General features: G+C 42.5%; 1 pseudogene; it reads right to left on the bottom strand.

The window, feature by feature from the left end:
• Positions 1-16479: 16479 nt before the first annotated feature.
• On the bottom strand, positions 16480-16573 carry LOC116276295 (annotated as a pseudogene).
• Positions 16574-17317: the final 744 nt, after the last annotated feature.

Raw genomic sequence — 17317 nt, 5'->3', positions numbered from 1 at the left:
GCATTTACATTGTATTAGGTATTCTAAGTAATCTAGATATGATTTAAAGTATAAGGGAGGATGTGCGCAGTTTACAGGCAAATACTACATCATTTAATATCAGCAACCTGAGCATCTGTGGATTTTGGTATCTGAGGAGGGTCCTGGAACCAATCCCCTGTGGATACTGAGAGATGACTATATTATTTAGGGTGTTGCTCATACTGCATCCTATAAAGGTGAAGAACCATATCCAAGTCACTGAATTGTAGCTACATTATCTTCAGTAAGTCCCAATGGCAAGAAGCAAGCACGTTTCAGTTCTGGAACAGGGAGTCATGTCTTCTAAGATAGAGGAGCTAGATAAAGAAAGAGGGTTGGAACAGGGCTTTCTACTTTTCTGGGCATCTCTCCAAAGGTTTCTACCACATAGCCACAATTATGTCTTTTTCCTTGCCAAGTCAGAAAACAATTTCCCTTAAAGCCCCAAGTATTTTCCCCAACTTAATCCCCTTACAAACTGAGTAGTACCAAAAATTATGTCCATTTTATTTTATTTTAGAGATGGGTTCTTGCTATGTTTCCCAGGCTGGTCTTGAACTCCTGGCCTCAAGCAATCCTCCTGCCTCGGCCTCCCAAAGTTCTGGGATTACAGGCATGAGCCACTGCGCCTGGCTTATGTCCAATTCTGGAGGATCTCGCTGCTGCATACAAGTATTACCAAATATGTAATAGAATTACATTTCATTTCCTCCAATCCGGGGGTGACATACACGTTTCGTTTCTAATTCACAGTAAAGAGGGACTAGGGAACAGTGAAATTATTATTTCATATGGTACTTGAATGGCAGGGAAATGGCAAAAACTTGTTAAATCATTTCAGAAATACCTAGTGGCTGATATTTGGTCAACAAGTGGTTGATATTTGTCAACTTTTTGGTGCTTGAGGTGCATTTTTGAATACTAGAACTTGTGGTTCTCCTGTAAGGATTAAATGCTTCAGGCGTTACCACGCTAGTATTCATCAGGGTGTTTGAGGAGAGCATCTGCTGCCATGGCCAAGTTCTCTCACATAGTTACACAGCAAAGTTCTTAGTTGCCGGAAACAATCTGTCTGTGGCCCTGGCTTCATGTCACAGTCACCTCTTCACTCCTGCCGTTTGCATCTGCTCTTCCCCATCTGCAGCACTGGTCATCTTAACATTCTGGCAGTCACTGCCACAGAAGTACATGTCCTCAATTTGTGGCAAAATTTTGCACATCAACACTTTAATGACACATCTGCTCTCAGCACACTATTAGGCTGCAGCACTGTGGTTGCAAAGTTAGAACAGAAAGCAGCTCACTGAGAGTATCAGTTAATATTGAAAATGAAACTTCAAAATACAAGTTTGAATATTCATTTGCTGCTAGCACCTTTTATAACATAAAGTACTTAGGAATTACATCTGATATACAGTAGTCATCAGAAAAATTATCGCTTTCAAACAACTAATACTTTATAATGAAAAGCATGTTAGCATTGCCGGGGGAGGAGTGGGAGAAGGACGCAGTGGGGAGAGGATAGATTCTGGATATATAGACACATATATATATACACATACATATACACATACACACACACACATATATATACACACACACACACTTTTCTTTTTTTTTTTTCTTTTTTTTTTTTGAGATAGAGTCCCGCCCTGTCACCCAGGTTGGAGTACAGTGGCGCAATCACGGCTTACTGCAGGCTTGACCTCCCCTCAAGCAATCCTCCCACCTCAGCCTCTCTGGTAGCTAGGACTACAGGCATGCTCCACTAGGCCCAGCTAATTTTTTTGTAGAGACGGGTTTTCACCATGTGGTCCAGGCTGGTCTTGAACTCCTGGGCTCAAGCGATCCACCCAACTTGACCTCCCAAAGTGCTGGGATATTGCAGGCGTGAGCCACCGTGCTTAGGCTAAGATTCTGGTAATATTCTATTGAGTTGAGTGGGGTAGTAGCTATACATGAGTATTCATTTGACTTATTTAACTCCAAAGGTATATCATTCTCTTGCATATATAATTTACATGTTTTTAAAAGTATATGGGACCTGAGCACCTAATATTGAAAGAAAACTCCAGTTTTACTTAGACTGCCTTTGAGAGAGGCAGACAGGCCTAACTTCAGTGGTGACTGATGTCTGAGGCATGTAACAGTAGCACGAGGCTGTGCCTAGCATCCATGGTTTCCTTTTATGCTGATAGCTGAAAATCTCAATTACTTTAGGAAACAGAGCTGTCATTTAGAACACAAGAGCATAAAAGGGTCTTCCCAGTAGTCCACTCAGTCTAGTGTCCTGTCTGACAATGGCATCCAGAAATGTTTTTGTGAAAGAGCATAATTGGGTCATAAACCCAGCATGCCAGACCTAGCTCTGCACCAATGGGGAGGTGATTGTCAAGCATTCGATTGTGTAAGGCATTGTGTTGAGTCAGTACGATGAGAACTGTAGAATAAAGATAGCCCCACAAATACAGAAGACAATAGGGATAGTATTTTTCATTGTGCTATTAGGGAGAAAAATGAGAAAAACGTAATTAGAGTGAGGACTGAGGCAGCGTAGTACAGAGGTAGACAGCAGGCTGAGCATGGTGTCTCATGCCTGTAATTCCAGCATTTTGGGAGGCTGAGGCGGGTGGATCACTTGAGGTCAGGAGTTTGAGACCAGCCTGGCCAACATGGTGAAACCTCATCTCTACTAAAAATACAAAACTTAGCTGGGCGTGGTGGTGCATGCCTGTTGTGCCAGCTACTTGGGAGGCTGAGACAGAAGAATCTCCTGAACCTGGGAGGCGGAGGTTGCAGTGAGCCAAGGTAGTGCTACTGCACTCCAGCATGGGCAACACAGTGAGACGCCATCTCAAAAAAAAAAAAAAAAGAAAAGAAAACAAACAAACAAACAAAAAAAACAGAGGTAAAGAGCACAGGTTCTGGAACCTGGCCAGCTGTGTTTAAATCCTGACTTCACTGCTTACTATATAGTTCACACTGGCTGAATTACTTAACCTTGCGGTGCCTTCGCTTATTCAGCTATAAAATGAGGGCCAAGCGTGGTGGCTCATGCCTGTAATCCCAGCACTTTGGGAGGCTGAGGCAAGCGGATCACCTGAGGTTAGGAGTTTGACACCAGTCTGGCCAACATGGTGAAACCCCGTCTCTGTTAAAAAATACAAAAGTTAGCCAGGCGTGGTGGTGGGCGCCTGTAATCCCAGCTACTCGGGAGGGTGAGGCAGGAGAATTACTTGAACCTGGAAGTTGGAGGTTGCAGTGAGCCAAGATCGTGCCATTGCACTCCAGCTTGGGCAACAAGAATGAAACTCCACACAAAAAAAATAAAAAATAAAATAAAATAAAATGAGGATTACACTCATGCCTAACTCCACAGGGTTACAAGAATTAAATGAAGTCATCCATGTGAAGCAGTTGGCACCTGACATCAGATAACGAGCTTATCATGGGAGCTGAAAGGCATTTTTCTAGGTATTGGGCCTACAAGAGTGTTACAGTTTAGCAGAAGAAACAGAAAAATGAGCAGGCCATTTTCATCTGGTGTGATGTTACTGATGCAGGAGGCACGGATTGCTCTGAGTACACCCGAGGAGCACCTAATAGTTAAACAGCTACCATTTGTTGAACACTGATGTTTCAGACAGTCACCCACGTGCTTTGTTTTCTGTTTTCTCCCTTAGCAATGCCGTATAAGCCCCGCCCCTTATCCAAGGCCTTTACTCACACTCACTGTGTCCTCACAACCACGTAAACAAGGGGTAAAAGTCACAGCCTGTGGAGTGCAGAGCCATGCTCTTTCCCCTTTATCATGCAGGGCACCATTAATATTTTAAGGCACTTCAGAAAAAGACCTGTCTCAGAGAAAGAGTCCAAAAGAACGTCTGTCTCCTCACCTCACACTACTTTGCGCCTGGCCATATTTCCAAATCAATTCCACACCGTTTGAAAGCAGCTCACCCTGGGGATGGATTAGGAAAATCATCGCAAGCCCAAGACCTGGGTATGTGAGTGAGTTTCGGCAAGCGATGAAGGGCAGGCAGGCGCCCTGTCTGGGGAGAAAGTCCAGTGTCACAATTGTACCTCTGAGTAGCCGTGTTCCCAACATTCCAGAGAACAGCTCCACCCTGGAACAGCTTTCATGAGTTATCCGCACTGACGTCAGCCACATACCTGTGAACACGACTTGCTTCTTGGCTGCCCACAGCTGCACTGTTCCTTCTTGCTGGATTTTGGGAGTACACATGAGCTATTCATTACAGAGTTTCAGGCCCACTAGCAACTCTGAACACCTCATATTCTAAAAGAGCACGGCTTTTCCCAGCTCATTTGGGATTACACGAGAGATTAGCCTGTGTCCACAAAGGCCAACAACTACTCTGACTGGGGAATTGGCAAGAGAAGCCTTCCTCGAATGAGTCTTGAGGGATTTGAGCTTTGGACAAAGGAGTTGATAAGATTTTCTCCTAGGGCAAAGGAAGATAGAATAGGCCTGAGATAAATGAGCAAAGATATTTTAGCACCTAGGTTTCAGTCATTCAACTTACTAGTATGTATGTATTTATTATTTATTTTTATTTATTTTTTTGAGATGGAGTCTCACTTTGTCACCCAGGATGGAGTGCAGTGGCACAATCTCAGCTCACTGCAACCTCTGCCTCCTGGATTCAAGCAGGTCTCCTGCCTCAGCCTCCCAAGTAACTGGGATTACACAGGCGCCTGCCACCACACCTGGCTAATTTTTGTATTTTTAGTAGAGAGGGGGTTTCACCATGCTGGCCAGGCTGGTCTCAAACCCCTGACCTCAGGTGATCTGCCCGCCTTGGCCTCCCAAAGTGTTGGGATTACAGGTGTGAGTCACTGCGCCCAGCCTATTTTTTTTTTTTTTTTTTAGATGGAGTCTTGCTCTGTCGCCAGGCTGGAGTACAGTGGCACAACCTCGGCTCACTGCAACCTCCGCCTCCCGGGTTCAAGCAATTTTCCTGCCTCAGCCTCCCGAGTAGCTGGGACTACAAGTGCGTACCACCATGCCCAGCTAGTTTCTGTAATTTTAGTAGAGATGGGGTTTCACCACCCAGCTGGTCTCAATCTCTTGACCTCGTAATCTGCCTGCCTCGGCCTCCCAAAGTGCTGGGATTACAGGTGTGAGCCACTGTGCCCGGCCTATTTATTTTATTATTATTTTTTTTGGGGGGGGACAAGGTCTTGCCCTGTTACCCAGGCTGGAGTGCAGTGGCTCAATCATAACTCACTGCAGCCTCAAACTTCCTGGCTCAAGTGATCCTCCCCGCAACCTCAGCCTCCTGAGTAGCTGGGGCTACTGGTGTGAGCCACTAACTGATATTTTTTGACTACTTACTCTGTGCCACGTGCTGGAAATTCAATACTGAATAAGTTAAATGGTTTCTGCCCTTGTGAAATTTACAAGCTAGTGGAAGAGACAATCACTGAATAATATAAATTACATTTGTAGTAAACAATGGGGAAATAATGTATAACCCAGTATTCTGGAGTCAAGGAAAGCTCACCAGAGGAAATGACATTTGAGTTGCAATTTGAAGGCTGAGCAGGATTCAGGCTGGAGCTATGCTTAGGGAAGTGTGCAAGAAGAGACTGCAAAAAGACCGAGGGGGAGAGACAATCCTGTGTGCAGGACGGTACAGGTCAGGCGCAGCGATACCTGCCTAAATGTAGATAGTGTTGGGGCCAGAGGACGTGAAATGGAGCATGACAGGGCGGGAGACCTATGATTGGCTCTGTTTCTGTCCCTATATTCTGTCTACCAGATTAAGTTAGCTATTCTCCCATCTACAATGCAGAGAGCTCCAGTAAACTCAGTTTTAAGTTTTAGGATCCCTTGGCTCTCCAGGCTAACCATACAAGGGAGAGGCTTCGCACAGATATTTGGGTTCCCTGGTGTTCTATTTTTCCAGCCAGGTGGAAGAGGAAGTCTTTCTTTTTTTTTTTTTTTTAGACAGAGTTTCACTCTTGTCACCCAGGCTGGAGTGCAATGGCGTGATCTCGGCTCACTGCAACCTCTGCCTCCCGGGTCCAAGTGATTCTTCTGCCTCAGCCTCCTGAGTAGCTGGGATTACAGGCATGTGCCTCCACATCCGGCTTCTTTTTTTTTTTTGAGACGGAGTCTTGCTCCTGTTGCCCAGGCTGGAGTGCGGTGGCGCATTCTCAGCTCACTGCAACCTCCGCCTCCCGGGTTCAAGCGATTCTCCTGTGCCTCAGTCTCCTGAGTAGCTGGGATTACAAGCATGTGCCACCACGGCTGGCTAATTTTGTATTTTTACTAGAGACGGGGTTTCACCATGTTGGTCAGGCTGGTCTCAAACTTCTGACCTTAGGCAATCCACCCGCCTCAGCCTCCCAAAGTGCTGGAATTACAGGCGTGAGCCACTGCGCCCGGCCACATCCGGCTAATTTTTATATTTTTAATAGAGACGGGGTTTCACCATGTTGGCCAGGCTGGTCTCAAACTCCTGACCTCAGGTGATGCACCCACCTCAGCCTCCCAAAGTGCTGGGATTACAGGCGTGAGCCACCATGCCTCACCTGAAGTGTCCTTGTTATGAACATAATATCTTTCAACGTGCCTAATATTTGTCAAAGAATTAGTCTCAGCACTGTGCTGTTTAGGAGGTAGGACATTATTCCCGTATTTACTCAAAAGGAGAAATTAGAAAAACCCTTGACTGCTTAATTTAGTCAGCTCATACCCCAAGTCATTTCAATTTCCCTGTCTTGCTTCTTGTTGCCGTTTTAAAAAACAGGCTGGGCGCGGTGGCTCATGCCTGTAATCCTAGCACTTTGGGAGGCCGAGGTGGGTGCATCACCTGAGGTCAGGAGTTCGACAGCAGCCTGGGCAACATGGTGAAACCCCGTCTCTACTAAAATACAAAAAGTTAGTCAGGCATGATGGTGTGTGCCTGTGGTCCCAGCTACTTGGGAGGCTGAGGCAGGAGAATTGCTTGAACCTGGGAGGTGGAGGTTGCAGTGAGCCAAGATCGTACCACTGCACTCCAGCCTGGATGACAGAGTGAGACTCTGTCTCAAAAAAAAAAAAAAAAAACACACACACACACAAAAAACAAAAAAACAGAAAACAAAAAAAACAAAACCAGAAAAGTGGGATGTTTATACTTTATAAAAGGTACCCAGAGGAATTTCAGTTCAGCTCTTCAGTCTATGTCTGCTGTAGTAAACAGCTATACTTCCAAGGCCTCGCACAGAGCAATCCCCAAGGCAGCATTTCCCAAGGTGTGTTTTATACAACACCGATTTCTAGAGCTGCACCTTGAGTAAAGGATTCCATGGATCAGTAAGTTTGAGGACGCTGAATGTGAAATCCATTCATGAAGAAGTACCACCACAGTACATTAAGGGGCTAGCAAGTCCTATAGTAAAAAAACAAAAACAAAAACAAAACAAAACAAAACAAAAACAGTATTTCCCACGTACTTAATCACAGGAACCCTTTGTTTGAATAACTGCTTATTTCTATGGCAAGACTACCTGAGATTATTGCTCGTTTTTATTTTATTATTTTTTTGAGACAAGGTCTCACTCTGTCGCCTAGGCTGGAGTGCAGTGGCGCAATCTTGACTCACTGCAACCTCTGCCTCCCGGGCTTGGGTGATCCTCCCACCTCAGCTTCCCAAGTGGCTGGGACCACAGGTGTTTGCCACCATCTCCAGCTAATTTTTTTATTTTTAGTAGAGATGGGTTTTTTGTCACGTTGCCCAGGCTAGTCTCAAACTCTTGGGCTCAAGCAATCTTCCTGCCTCAGCCTTCCAAAGTGCTGGGATTACAGGTCCATCCCTGCTTATTTTTTATTTAACATTTATTCAGCATTGTATGCAAAGTAAGTGTAGTGTCATAGAGAAATGAATAACAGAAGGGAAGGGTTTAATATACATTTGATATATAGTTTCAAAATATTCAATTCTTTTGTAGAAGAAAAGAAATGGGATGAACTCATAAGATATCAAGTATAAATCAGTAATTAGCATATAGAAAATGTGTGGGTTAAACATAGATGAAAAGAGCTTGGAGAACCAAGAGTACACGTGGTAATAAACATACATAAGGGGGACCTGGGTACTAAATAGTGATACATTAAATACCAATACTCACAAGTCTTTAATATGGTTACCCATTGGTGATACCTAGCCTGGCTTCATGTGTTCTCTGCCCAAGTAACAAAAATCCATGGCTGTTCAACAGACTAACGACAAGCTACAATTTTGGCCAATTGCTTCTCTCCAATAGAGCAAATATGTACCATTAACCCAGCACCTCCTCCTTCCCTTGCTTGAACCTCACCATTGGCCTGGAAGTCCCTCACAAGGTTAAACATAAAGTTACTGTATGACCAGCAATTCTACTCCTAAGGATATACACCCAAGAAAAATGAAAATATATGTCCACACAAACACCTGTGCACAAATATTGACAGCAGCATTGTCCATAACAGCCAAAAAGTAGAAACAACCTAAATGTCCATCAACTGATGGGTAAACAAAATGTGGTATTCCCATCAATGGAATATTATCTAGCCATAAATGGACATGAAATTCTGATACATGCTATAACTTGATGCACCTTGTAAACATTATGCTAAGTGAAAGAAACCAGTCACAAAAGGCTGCATATAGTGTGATTCTATGTATATAAAATGTTCAGAACAGTCAAATCTATAGAGGTGGGTTGATGGCTGCCAGGGCATGGGGAGAGAGAAAAAAATGAGAAGTGACTTCTAATGGGTACAGAGTTTCTTCCAGGGAAATGAAAATGTTATGGGATTTGATAGTGATGATATATGCACAACTCTGTGACTTGTGTACAAACCACTGAATTATATACTTTAAAAGGGTGAACTTTATGCTACATGTGTTATATCTTAATAAAGTTGTTATTAAATCAATCTATACAGTTCACCATATTACAGACTAAAAAAGAAAACATAATGATCTCAACAGATGCAGGAAAACATTTGAAAAAAATCCAACATCAATTACTGATTTATAAAAAACCCAAAAACCAACCAACCAAAAAACCTCTTAGCAAACTAGAAACAGAAGGGTATTTCTTCAACCAGTTATAGGATATCTAAAGCTAACATCATACTAAATGGTGAAAGTCAATGCTTTCCCTGTAGAATTAGGAACAAGGCAAGGATGTCTGCTTTCGTCACCTCTACTCAACAATGTGCTGGTTTGAGCCAGTGCAATAAGGCAAAAAAAAGAAACAACAGACAACCTGACTGGAATGGAAGGAGTAAAGCTGTCTATTCATACAGATGACATGATTATTTAGCAAATCCCATGGCATCTACAAAAAGAGCTACCAGAACCAAAAAGTGAGTTTAGCAAGGTTGCTGGATATAAGTTCAATATAAAAAAAACAGTTGTATTTCTTTTCTTTTCTTTTCTTTTTTTTTGAAAAGGAGTGTCACTCTGTCACCCACACTGGAGTACAGTGGTACAATCTTGGTTCACCGAAACCTCTGCCTCCTGGGTTCAAAGGATGCTCATGCCTCAGTCTCAGGAGTAGCTGGGATTACCAGGGTGTGCCACAATGCCTGGCTAGTTTTTATATTTTTAGTGGGGACAGGCATTTCACCATGTTGGCCAGACTGGTCTCGAACTCCTGACCTCAGATGATCCGTCCACCTTGGCCTCCCAAAGTTCTGGAATTACAGGCGTGAGCCACTGCGCCCAGCAGTTGTATTTCTATATACTAGCAAACAATTGGAAATTGAAATTTAAAACAATGCCACTTACACTAATACCAAAAATGTCAAAGGCATAGCAATAAAACTAACAAATGACATGCAAGTTCTGTACATTGAAAACTATAAAACATAGCTGTGAGAAATTTAAAAGATCTCATTAAATGAAGAGATAGTCCATATTCATGAATCAGAAGATTCAACATGGTTAAAATGTCATTTCTCCCCAAATTTGCATATGGATTCAATGTTATGCTAATCAAAACCTCAGCAGATTTTTAGTGTAAAAATCAACAAGCTGATTTTAAAATTATTAATAATTTGGAAATGCAAAAGATCTCGAATAGCTAAACAACTTTGGAAAAGAAGAAAAGTTTTAAAATACATTTCCTGGCTTCAAAACTTATTATAAAGTTACAGTTATCAAGACATTATGGTATTGGTATGAAGATAGACAAATGAATCATTGGGGAAAAAAAGAGTGTAATGGTAAATTGATTTTCAACAAAAGTGCAAAAGTGATTTTATAAAGGATAGTCTTTTTTAACAAATGCAAAAACACAGGCTATCCATAGGCAAAAATATTAACTTTGATCCATACCTCATACCATGTACAAAAACTAAAAATGTATTATAGACCTAAATGTAAAACCTAAAACTATAAAACTTCTAGAAGAAAATACAGGAGAAAATCTTTATGACCTTAGATTAGAACAACAAAAGCACAATCGATAAAAAAAAAAATGATAAATTGCACTTCACTGCAATTGAGAATTTTTGTTCTTTGAAAGACACTGGGCCGGGCGCGGTGGCTCAAGCCTGTAATCCCAGCACTTTGGGAGGCCGAGACGGGCGGATCACGAGGTCAGGAGATCGAGACCATCCTGGCTAACCCGGTGAAACCCTGTCTCTACTAAAAAAATACAAAAAACTAGCCGGGCGAGGTGGTGGGCGCCTGTAGTCCCAGCTACTCGGGAGGCTGAGGCAGGAGAATGGCGTAAACCCGGGAGGCAGAGCTTGCAGTGAGCTGAGATCCGCCACTGCACCCAGCCTGGGCGATAGAGCTGTGACTCCGTCTCAAAAAAAAAAAAAAAAAGAAAGACACTGTCGGCAGGGCGCTGGTGGCTCAATGCCTGTAATCCCAGCACTTTGGGAGGCCGAGGCAGGCGGGATCACGAGGTCATCAGAGACAGACCATCTGCCAACACGGTGAAACCCGCCTCTACTAAAATACAAAAATTAAAGGGCAGGTGCTGCCCCGCAGTCCCAGCTACTCCGGGAGGCTGAGGCAGGAGAATGCATGTGAAACCCGGGAGGCGGAGCCAGAGAGCTGAGATCCGCCACTGCACTCCAGCCTGGCAACAGAGCCAGACTCCGCCTCAAAAAAAAAAAAAAAAAAAAAAAACAAAGAAAGACACTGTCAAGAGAATGATAAAGTTACAGACTGGAAGGGAGTATTGGCAAACCACATATCTAATAAAGGACTTGTATAGAATATGGAATGAAGTCATAAAACAACAATAAGAAAAAAAATTCCCCAATTAAAAAATGTGCAAATGATTAGGGCAGACATTACATCAAAAAGGCACATTGGTGAATAAGCATATTAAAATCACTCAGCATCATTAGTCATGAGAGAAATTCAAATTAAAAACACAAAGAAATACCACTACACACTTACTAGAATGTATACAATTAAAAACAGGACTAGGCGTGGTAGTTCATGCCTGTAATCTCAGCACTTTGGGAGGCCAAGGTGGGAGGATCACTTGAGCCCAAAATTTCGAGACCAGCTGGGCAACATAGTGAGATCTTGTGTCTACAAAAAATAGAAAAACTTAGTCCAGTGTAGTGGCATTTGCCTGTAGTTCCAGCTACGTGGGAGGCTGAGGTTGGAAGATCACTTGAGACCGGGAAGTTGAGGCTGCAGTGACCCATGATCACACCACTGCACTCCAGCCTGGGTGACAGAGCAAGACTCCTGTCTCAAAAAAATAAAAATAAATAAAAATAAATAAATAAATAAAATTAATTTAATTAAAAACGCTGACTGTACCAACTGTTGGTGAGGATGAATGGAATTCTCATACACTACTGGTGGGAATGTAAAATGGTACAACCAATTGGAAAACTAAAAAGTTGAACATATACCTACCTAATGACCCACTCATTCTACTCCCAGGAGAAATATAAGTAGAGATGGTCTTCGACTTACAGTGTGGTTACATCCTAATAAACCCATCATAATTTGAAAATATCGTTAAGTGGAAAATGCATTTAATACACCTAACCTACCAAACACCATAGCTTAGTCTTGCCTACCTTAAATGTGCTTAGAACACTTACATTAGCCTACAGTTGGGCAAAATCATCTAATAAAAAGCCTATTTCATAATAAAATGTTGAATATCTCATGTGAATTATTGAATACTGTACTGAAAGTAAAAACCAGAATGAATGTATGGGTACTTGAAGTACAGTTTCTACTGAATGCATATTGCTTTTACACCATTGTAAAGCTGAAAAATCATAAGTCGAATCAATGTTAAGTCAGAGATCATTTGTATATGTCCATACAAAGACCTATATATAAATGTTTATAGAAATTTTATATCTAATATCTCCAAATTGGAAACAGCCCAAAATGTCCATTAATAGGTAAATGGGCAAACAAATTTTGATATAGCCAAACAATGGAATACTACTTAGTAACTGATACCCTAAACAACATGAATGAATCTCACAACATAGCTGAATAAAGAAAGCCAAAAGAAAGGTATATACTATAGTATTCCAATTACACACGTAAGATTCTAGGAAATGCAAGCTAATCTGTAGACAGATAATAGATAGTGTTACCTGAGGACAAAGAAGGAGATTATAAACAGGTGTAAGAAAACTTTGGCCAGGCGCAGTGGCTCACACCTGTAATCCCAGAACTTTCAGAGGTCAAGGTGGGTGGATCACCTGAGGTCAGGAGTTCAAGACCAGCCTGACCAACATAGCGAAACCCCATCTCTACTAAAAATACAAAATTAGGGCCAGGCGCAGTGGCTCACGCCTGTAATCCCAGCACTTTGGGAGACTGAGGCAGGCAGATCACGAGGTCAGGAGATCAAGACCATCTGGACTAACATGGTGAAACCCCATCTCTGCTAAAAATACAAAAAAATTAGCCAGGTGTGGTGGCAGGCACCTGTAGTCCCAGCTACTTGGGAGGCTGAGGCAGGAGAATGGTATGAAACTGGGAGGCAGAGCTTGCAGTGAGCCAAGATCACGCCACTGCACTCCAGCCTGGGCGACAGAGCGAGACTCCATCTCAAAATTAAAAAAAAAAAAATTTGCCGGGCATGGTGGCAGGCACCTGTAATCCCAGCTACTTGGGAGGCTGAGGCAGGAGAATCACTTGAACCCGGGAGGTGGAAGTTGCAGTGTGCCGAGATCGTACCACTGCACTTCAACCTGGGCAACATAGTGAGACTCCATCTCAAAAAAAAAAAAAAGAAAAGAAAAAGAAAAATTTTTAGGGGTTACGGATATGTTCATTAACTTGATTATAGTGGTAGTTTCACGGGTGTATACACGTCAAAACATGATATTCTATACTTTAAATATGTTCAGTTTATACTACATGTCAATTACTTCAATAAAATGGTTTTAAAAATCAGAGAATAGAGTTTTCCAAAATAAATGGAGCATCTATTAAAAAATAATAGCTAATATTTATTGAACATTTACTATATACCAAGCCCTATGCTAGTCGAGAGTTATTACATGAAAGACATTCCTTTCCTCTTCCCAGTAACCTTAGGAGGGAGGTACTACTATTTTTATTAAGTAACTTCCCCAAACATAAGCCAAATCATACAAGTAGATGCAAAAACAGAATTCAAACCCTGGACCATTTGACTTTACTACCTGCAGTCATAACCACTGTAAGACCTGGTCTGGGAGACCTAAAAGGAATTTGCATTGTAGTAGAGACATGGACAATTCCCTGCAACTTACAAGAGAATAAATGAAGGTGAGAGAAAAGGAAAATTTAGTGAAGATGAACCTATCCTCTTGCTAGAATCCAAGCTGGAACACTGACCCAATAGCGTCGGCAATGCTCTAGACGTGGGATCCTGTCAGGCCACTGGGGCAGCGGGAGGAAGGGAAGTCACTATTCAGACTGAAGGAGGACAAACTATGTGTGCTTGGTCCAGGTGAGCTCATCATTCAGGGCTCCAGCTTTTTCTGCCCATGGTAAAGACATTCAGAAGCAACTGAGCAAACATTTCAGCAATTCCAAGAAAGGTTTTTAGTTGAAAACCCTAAGGTTTAGAACCTGGAGAGAGTCCTTTCACTGTTCAGAATTCCCATCTCCTCGTCTCGAAGATGGGGAAGTGGAACTAGATGTTGCTGTGGTTCCTCCTAGGTTTTACATGCTCTTTCATGCCTGTTTTTATGGTTTTCCTAAAGCATATAAACACTCTAATGGGCATCTATGAAATGTCTAGTAGGGTGACTATACTCTCTTAGCAGCTCTGCTGACTACAGGAAAAAGTACTGAGCTTACAAAGCAGCATCATTAAATAACTAAAAAGAAAATCATTATGTTTGGATGCCTTTATGTTAATAGCTACTTTTCTGATTATAAAAGTAGTATATGTTAATTACAGACATTTTAGAAAATATAGACTGTGAGGAAAGAGTTAACATAGCAGGTCAGGTTGCATAACCTTGCCGGTTTCCAAGGGATCCATGATTAGCCCTTGGCCAATCACTGGGAATATAATCCTTAGAGAGTTCTTTGTGTTATTGATTGGTGATTTTGTTATACACAGCTGGAGCAATGAACCATGCCATACTGGTTTGTCAGGTTGCTTTCCATAAACATCAAGATTGAGGTTTCATTGTTAGGGTCCTGAGTTTTGCTTGCCATGGCTAATTGCATAGCAGGATATACTTACATTACCAGCTCCTCATAAAAGCCTTAGACTCTGAGATTCAGACAGTCTTTCACAGGCAAAGACATTCCACACATGTCCCTGCCGTTAACTGCTCGAGACAGTGAGTATTCCTGTGAGGCCTCAGACAACAAAAGACATTGGAAACCTGTGTTGAACCTCTCTGGACCCTGCTGATGCATGTCTTTTTCCTACTGCTCTTGCTATGTATACATTGCTATAATAAACCTTAGTAGTGAGTACCTAACCTGCCATTTATTCTTTTTTTAAATTTATTTTTTTGAAATAGGATCTTGCTCTGCCACTCGGGCTGGAGTACAGTGGCACGATCTTGGCTCACTGCAGCCTCAACCTCCCAGGTTCTCGTGAGCCTGTTACCTCAGCCTCCCGAGTAGCTGGGACCACAGGTGTGTGCCACCACGCCTAATTTTTTGTAGAGACAGGGTTTTGCCATGTTGCTCAGCCTGGTCTCCAACTTCTGGGCTCAAGCAATCCACCCTCCTTGGCTTCCTGAAGTACTGGGATTTCAGGCATGAGTCACCCACCACGCCTAGCCAACCAGTGAGTCTCCTCAGTCCTTCTGGTGCATTGCTGAACTAAACTCAAAGAAAAAAGAAAATATAAATGAACCCAAATCCCTCCATCTAGAAATAACTATTTGGTTAAACGTAAAAATAGGTTTTGACCAGCCAAATTTTCTTAAAGTCCTTCAAAATTGTTAGGAAGCAAACAAACCTGCCAATTTAATTGATTATAAAAAGTTGCATTGTGGAGTATGGATTAAGTTTTATGGAAATCCATTATTAAGACTTAAAAGCTGGGTGAGGTGGCTCACACCTGTAATCCCAGCACTTTGGGAAGCCGAGGCAGGTGGATTACAAGGTCAGGAGATCGAGACCATCCTGGCTTAACACGGTGAAACCCCCCTCTGTACTAAAAATACAAAAAATTAGCCGGGCATGGCGGCGGGCGCCTGTAGTCTCAGCTACTCCGGAGGCTGAGGCAGGAGAATGGCGTGAACCCAGTGTGTCCAAACTTGGTTCCTTCCCGTGGATTCTCGCTGCAGACCCTCACGATAAGTGTTACAGTTCTTAAAGATGGTGTGTCCAGAGTTTATTCCTTCAGATGTTCAGATATGTCTGGAATTTCTTCTTTCTAGTAGGTTTGTGGTCTTGCTGACTTCACGAGTCAAGCCTCAGACCTTCCCAGTGAGTGTTACAGCTCACAACGGTAGTGCAGACCCAGAGTGAGCAGCAGCAAAATTTATTGTGAAAAGTGAAAAGAACAAGCCACGCACGGCATCAAAAACAACCCAATCAGGTTGCCACTGCTGGCGGCGGTGGCCAGTTTTTATTCCCTGATTTGGCCACGTCCACATCCTGATGATTGGTCCATTTTACAGAGCGCTGACTGGTCCATTTACAGAGTGCTGATTGGTCCATTTTACAGAGTGCTGATTGGTCTGTCTTACAATCCTTTAGCTAGACACAGAGCACGGATTGGTGCATTTACAATCCTTTAGCTAGACACAAAAGTTCTACAAGTCTCCACCTGACACAGAAGCTCAACTGGCTTCACCTCTCACCAGGAGGCAGAGCTTGCTGTGAGCCGAGATGGCGCCACTGCAGTCCAGCCTGGGTGACAGAGTGAGACTCCGTCTCAAAAAAAAAAAAAAAGACTTAAAAAATAACTTTACTGTTTTAAATGACTACCAAGATGTACTGAAGTTGGCTTTGTGACGTAATAATGCTTTCACTGATGATTTTGTTCTCAATTTGGATTTGGAATCTTCTTGCTCTACACCTTCAGAGAAACTTCTCTAGTAACAAACTATAGAAATGATCCCTGAAAGTTTAGTCTTGGAACCCAGCTTTTAAATTTGATTGATTCCTATGGGAAGAGATAGGACACTTTAGAAGAAATGTATGATAATTTATAATATACGCCAGGAATAGGTTGTAGTGAAATGTCTGTGCCTGAGAGTTTTGGGAGAGAAATGTTGGGGAGGAAAGGGAACTAAACTAGCTAGCTTTCCTCACTTTGTAAATTACCATTCTGTGACAGCTTCCCACAATAATTTTAGTAACTACTAACTTTTATTGAGTACTTACTCTGAGTGAGATACTATTTTAAGTGCACATGTTCTCTTGTCTAATCTTTACAACAGCCTATTCAGCAAATACTACTATTTTTTAAGACAGGGTCTCACTTTGTCTCCCAGGCTGGAGTGCTGTAGCACAAAAAATGGCTCACTGCAGCCTCCACCTCCTGGTCTCAAGTGGTTCTCCCACCTCAGTCTCCTGAGTAGCTGGGACTACAGGCATGTGCCACCATGCCCGGCTAATTTTTGTAGAAACGGGGTTTCACCATGTTGCCCAGGCAGGTCTGGAACTCCTGAGCTCAAGCGATCTGCCTGCCTCAGCCTCCCAAAGTGTTGGGATTACAGGTGTGAGCCACTGCACTGGCCAAATACTACCATTTTCTCCCGTACGTAAATGAAGAAACCAAGACTAAGCATAATTAAATAAAAGCTCATGAAACTAGTAAGTGGGGTGGGGCCGGGACTTAAACTGGAACCCAGAAGGTGAACTACTATACTTCAGGT

This window comes from Papio anubis, chromosome 7, assembly GCF_008728515.1.
Source record: "Papio anubis isolate 15944 chromosome 7, Panubis1.0, whole genome shotgun sequence".
Classification (NCBI taxonomy): domain Eukaryota; kingdom Metazoa; phylum Chordata; class Mammalia; order Primates; family Cercopithecidae; genus Papio; species Papio anubis.
Note: the sequence above shows the minus strand (reverse complement) of the source record. Positions and strands in the feature narration are given on the sequence as shown.